At 44.3% G+C, this 6391-nt stretch overlaps 1 protein-coding gene across 1 annotated transcript in view; it reads right to left on the bottom strand.

The window, feature by feature from the left end:
• pde4dip (phosphodiesterase 4D interacting protein) overlaps positions 1-6391 on the bottom strand; it is a 53995-nt gene that overhangs the window by 16454 nt on the left and 31150 nt on the right. The gene's annotated exons all lie outside the window — the stretch shown is intronic.

The following is a 6391-nucleotide window of genomic DNA, read 5'->3' as shown; positions in this document are numbered from 1 at the left end:
CACACACACACACACACACACACACACACACACACACACACACACACACACACTACAGTACTTTTCCAAATGTCCCTTCTTACTTCTTGTATGTTCTTGTATAAATGGTTGTCAGGGGCAACCAGCCGAAACCTGCACGACAACCTCCTCTCACGTTTGGACGTTTGGTCTACATCAGGCTACATATCTACACTAGGACTTATTCATTTTTATTATTTAAGCAGTGTTTTGAGACAAGAACCATCTCGCTCCACACAAGTGACTTCTTTCATCCAACACATCTGACAACACACGTCACATGACCATGCAGTACGTCATAATGTCGTATATAAAGCCTCTAAGTCCTCATCCTATAGGTCCCCGCCTGTGTTTGCATGTCTTACTTGTGGAGTTGTGCGAACAGCGCCCTCCTCTCCCGGTCGGTGAGTCTCTTCAGCAGCAGCAGCTCTCTCTCCTGAGCCCTCCACTCCCACAGGGAGAAGGAGAACAGGGAGTCTCTGTACAGCGGGCTGCTTTTCGACAGCATCGTCTTCCACAGAGGAGCCATGAGACCCCGCTTACCCGGACCCGGGTCCACGGCCCTTTGCTCGGGCTACTGACTGACCATCCCTCCTCTGTGTCCTCTCTCTCTCTCTCTCTCTCTCTCTCTCTCTCTGTGTCCTCTCTCTCTCTCTCAGAGTCCTCTGTCGTTGTTGATGTCCTCTGTTGCCGTTTGGGTCTCCAGAGGCGACCGAGCGCGGCTCATTGGCTCAGCGGCGGAGGTCCTGACCCCCCAGACTGTGTGTGGTACCAGGTACGGTGGACAGGCAGAGCGGGAGCGAGGGATGAAGGAATGGATGGAGGCGGCTCGTGTGAGCGATCGGGTGAAAAGCAGAGCCGATCCTCAGATTACTTTTGGGGTTTTCCCGGTGGAGACTTATTCCCGTGACCGTCTTCCCAACACAGATCCTGGGAGTGTGTGGCCTGGGACCACAGGTGGTAACCCAAAGAGATCCCAAATGATCCCAAATATATCCTAAATGATCCCAAGTAGATCCCAAATAGATCCCAAATGATCCCAAACAGATCCCAAATAGATCCCAAATGATCCCAAAATAAGATACAAAGACGAGAATGCCGAGGGTGCAGACAGAAGCTGGACAATCACATGTTGATGCTTCCCACCTGGGCTGTAGTACTCGAGTCCGGACTCAAGACCGTTTTTCTATGGTCTTGGACTTGTCTCGGACTCGCTAGTATGTGGACTCGGACTTGTCTTGGCCTCGGCCTTGGCCACTGGTCTTGCCTAATATGGCTTTTGGTCTGGACTGAGTCCAGGTGTCTTTATTATGTTAATAATAATAATATTGGAGGGAAAGTGAAACCCAAAATGATTGTCTTGATACTGTCTTGCATAAGACCTTTTTTCTTTTCTGGATACGGTCTTGACTCGGACTCGAACCTCTTTGGACTCGGTCTTGTCTTGGACTTGATTAGTCCTGGTCTTGGCTATGTCTTGGACTCGACTAAGGTGGTCTTGACTACAGCCCTGCTTCCCACTGAAGTCTTAAAGACATCAACCGGATGACGTCCAAATGTTGAAATGTACCAAATGTAACAAACAGATGGTCTGCTGTGTCTTAACTATGTGTCTTCAGAGGTTTTTAACAGTTATGGACTGTCTGTCTACGAATGCTTTGTTGTTATTGTTTGCAGCTAATTCCTAGCAACTTAGTTGCATGGCAATAAAGTAAATAAACTCTAGACTCTTGAACAGCCGCCAACATACATCCAGAAAATTGGATTCCAAGTGCAGCTCAGATAAAATCACAGTTTGGGGATTTGACCCCAGCAACGTGTGATTTAACTGAAATGCTGAAAATAGAAGCAAAACATAGTATTATGAGCAAAGCACTAACTCAACTGCCCGAGGAGAGTGGCACATGCACTTTGAATGTCCTTTTCTCTCTCTCTGGTTAGCATCTCTGCTAAATTTAGCTTTTTTTCTCTTTTCACTGTTGCCCGTCTCTGCTTCCAAACGAGTGTTTTTGTGTTGCATTGACGTCTTGAACCGTGGCCTCAAAGGAAAGCTTATAACTCTGGACACAATCTATCTATGAACGACCATCCACTGAGCAGCACTTCTTCTTCTGTCCACGTGCAGAGACACACTCGTCCTCTCCACTCATCAATAAGGGACGCTCTTCTTTTCAGGATTTGTTGTAAAAATGTAAAAAAATAAAATAGGTCCCAACGTTGGACGAAGAAGAAGAAGAAGAAGCTTCTCACCAGAAGAAAACTTTACATCCAGGTTAAGCTTTGCATAAAATCCAAGAACTGATCCTCTAGGAAAAGCAGATAAATTCAAGTCAAGGCTGCTTTATTTATACAATATACTGAATATATAATGAAAAGAAATCCCGGTTTCTGAGGAGTAAATCTTGCATAACACAGATCAGAGCAGCGCTGCTCCGGATACACTGAAGCAAACTGATGCTCTCCTCTGAGCTATGTCCTTCCCTCTTGTTTCCCTCCCTCACGTTTTCCCTTTCTCTCTCTCTCTCCACCCATCTGTGCTTAGCTGCTCATGACCCATTTCCCTTCCCACAGTAGGTCTTAATAACTTAACCTGATTAGAGCCCATGTCACCACGCCCTGAGCAACGCAGGCAGCAAAAGCCCCGGCAGCATTACGCCGTCAGCGCAACCACAATCCCGCTGTACGTAGACATCCATCCACATAACGTCATGAAAACATTTGCTAATCTATCCTTTCCTGAAGTGGTTTAACACACAACTAGCCCTGTTTTTACGATCTTATCCCACGGAGGGAAGCGCATGGCGCATTAAGGGGTTAACACTGTCACTGTATGAGAGGTGGTATTTTGGGAAATGGATGTCTTTTTGTGCCTTTTTTCCAACTAAAGATGGCCTCTCATTGTCTCTGACCATTTCAAAAAAGAAACGCCCCTTTTTCAGAACACTGGGTTTTGAAGCTCCTTTGGTAAAAAAAATCAAAAATAACTTTAGAGATCTTCATTGTAAAGAGTTTTAAACACTGTGGCTTGTTCAGTGAACCATACAGTAAATTATTTGTGTACATGTGTTGGGGTTCAAAACCCCAAGTCTAAGGTACACATGGACACAGACATTGTCTTTTGGGCTTTGAGTACTGAAATCTTTCAGCAGTCTTCCACAGTACTTTGCCCTTGCTCTGCCTTTTTATTGAAGATGCATAAATGGGTGTAGACATCAAGTAGTTTTGAATAAATGGGTGTAGTATATCCTATTCTTTGCTTCCCCATTGGTTGAGCCGTGGCTGGGTGTATTAGGCAACATGTTCACCAAAGTTGGATAGCGGAGCTACTGGTTCTCCACACAGTCACGGCTGCTACCCCCACCCAAGTTTCTCATCTTATCTCTCTCAATCTTACTCTGCTAGCTTGATATTAACACCAAAAGAAAGACGCCCAGGGGAGATTGGGTCCTTCCATGGAAACTGCCAACGAGTGGAACCTCTCCCCCATAATCATCGGAAAAATAACCACATTTAAGATCCAGTTAAAAATAAAATGGCTCCTTGACAATCACAGCTGTCAACATTTCCATTAAAAGTTACAGTTGGCGCACATTCTTTGTTTTGTTTGGTCGGAAATTGACGCGTGGCATACGTGTATATGCGTCTTGGTAAAAAGTCTTGTCAATGAATTACTTGTCCACGAGTTTCAAACTTACATTGGATATGACAATCCGTTTTTTTTAAAGTAAAAACAAAAGTAATCAAACATAATAACTGGTCTTCTTTTAATCCTTATCTTTCACTTAAACCATGCTTAACCACGTTTAACCACGGTCAAAAAACTGTGACCTCACTGTGCGCAACACAGCTGACCCAATTAGGCCACATTAAATAAACTTCTGCACCTTGGCTTCACACGCTGGCCAACCAATGAAATGGCTCCAACAGTTACACCTGCTCTTGTGTGTGTGCATGTTTCCTCTCTTTGGCTGATGCTCCGCTATGTTCCTATAGTGTGTGTTCAACTTAAATTTTCTTATATTTAACTTTAATAGTAGTACTTTTTACCCAATGTATAATGCATTTGCACTATTACATTATATTGACTGTCGACTGTATGCATAATTGCACTTTTTTAACTCAAATTTTGCTGCTCTTATTTTCCTCATTGTACATGTCTTCTTATTTTTACTTTTTATTTGTTTACTTGAATGTTATGTTTGTCTGTGGACCTGGTTGGTTAAACATGTCTCGTCTCCACCGTGGGATAGAGGGAAACGTAATTTCGATCTCTTTGTATGTTTTGACATGTGAAGAAATTGACAACAAAGCAGACTTTGACTTTGACTATATTAATTGATATATTGGGGGAGAATATAAAGACCTTTCAACTGACTATGAAAAACACCAAAACAAAGACGCCCAGGGTCCCTGGTGCAAGGAGGCATGAGGACAGTAGATGTGGACAGGGCAATACATTGCAATGTCCCTACACTATGAGACGCCTAAGACAGCGCTACAGGGAGACAGGAAGCAAAGCGGGGTCGTCCTCGCGGTGCCAAACCATGGGTAACAACACCTGACGGGACAGGTACAGGACGGCAACAACAACCACGACAACCGGCCAGTCTGGTGCACGAGGAGGAGAAGCTCTGCAGATACTGAGGGTTGTTTTGGATTTTGACCCAATGTTTAATACATTGTAATTGTTACGTTGTTATGTAACTGTGTAATTATACTTTTTTAATGGTGGCTTGTTACTATCTGTCTAGCGACTGCAGATGAAAATTAGCCTATTGGCTAAATCTGGCGTATTGACAGAAATGTCTATTAATATGCACTGTCCTTGTACTAAATACATTAAAAAACACAAAACAAGCAAAACATACCAGACTCCATGTTTTCCTAAATCCATTGAGTGCCTGAACATAAAGATGTTAATCTGGCTTTAGTTGTTACGTGTTGTTGTTGTAGAACAAATTGTTGTTGATTTCCTTATCTTCAATAAAAACAATAAAATAATCTAAGCTGTATCCTATTTCTTTCAACACAAATTTTAATTTGATTTAATTAATTCAGTGTTTTTCTGTGGTGTTATTTTTCTGTATCAGAACAGCTGGTCGTGGATCATCGCCACTTGATTGTGTGTGCATCACGTACAATATGTCACAGAGTCTTAGTGTGAATCAAGTTAATGCATAGATTAATGCACACACACACACACACACACACACACACACACACACACACACACAATCAGAGTCTATATAAGATCACTGTCGCAGAAACCTACTCGATAATTCTCTGTATCACATCTGGTCGGCCATCTGCGCTGCAACAACGTGATGTTAGATTACTGCAGGCCGTTCTCTCTCTCTCTCTCTCTCTCTCTCTCTCTCTCTCTCTCTCTCTCTCACTCTCTCTCTATGTCTCTCTCCCTCTCTTCTCTCTCCCTTTCACCCCCCTCCCTCTTTCTGTCTCTCTCTATCTCTCTCTCACCCTCTCTATCTCTGTCACTCTCTCCCTCTCTTCTCTCTCCCTTTTGCCCTCCTACCTCTCTCTCTGTCTCTCTCTCTTTCTCTCAATCTCTCGCTATGTCACTCTCCCTCTCTTCTCTCTCTCTTTTGCCCTTCCCTCTTTCTTTCTCTCTCTCCCTTTCTTTTCTCTCCCTTTCCCCCTCCCCCTCTCTCTTTCTCTCGGAGGGGAAGCTAATCATTCCCAGAGAACTGTTCCCTCTCTAACAGCCATCCAGCTTGAAGGTCCATCTCTCAGCTCCCATCTTAAATATCCTGTGTGATGCACTCGGCGTTATCTTCTCCACCTTTTAGGCATCTGCCTCCTGCCGTCTCACTCAGGAATGACTCGTGTTGTGAAGCAGACTGAAACGTGTTGCGTTCCAAGTGACTGAACATCCAGAACATTCAGCACTCATCCAGAAGAGACGGCCACCAGCTGTGTTCTCAGCTGTCGCCCTAAAAACAGCCCGAGCTGTGTTTGCAACAGTCAGAAAGAGTCCCAACGGGAAGGGTTTGAGTTGAGGTCTGCGGATAGTTTTTAGAGCAATGTTTCCCGAACTTAGGGTCGGGACCCAAAATGGGTCGCAGACCCGTTTTACTGGGTCGACAATTGGCAGAGTAAAATGCATATCAATCTCTGGCTTTTCGACTCTAGCGTCCCTGAAAAACAAATACAGAAACAGACTAAATTCTCAGCATGACCTCAGCATGACCTCAGCATGACCTCAGAATGACCTCAGAATGACCTCAGCATGACCTCAGCATGACCTCAGCATGACGTCAGAATGACCTCAACATGACCTCTCAGCATGACCTCAGAATGACCTCAGCATGACCTCAGCATGACCTAAGCATGACCTCAGCATGACGTCAGAATG

Source organism: Etheostoma cragini, chromosome 9 (genome assembly GCF_013103735.1).
Source record: "Etheostoma cragini isolate CJK2018 chromosome 9, CSU_Ecrag_1.0, whole genome shotgun sequence".
Classification (NCBI taxonomy): Eukaryota; Metazoa; Chordata; class Actinopteri; order Perciformes; family Percidae; genus Etheostoma; species Etheostoma cragini.
The sequence above is the reverse complement of the archived record's forward strand: the minus strand, read 5'-3'. Positions and strand labels throughout refer to the sequence as shown.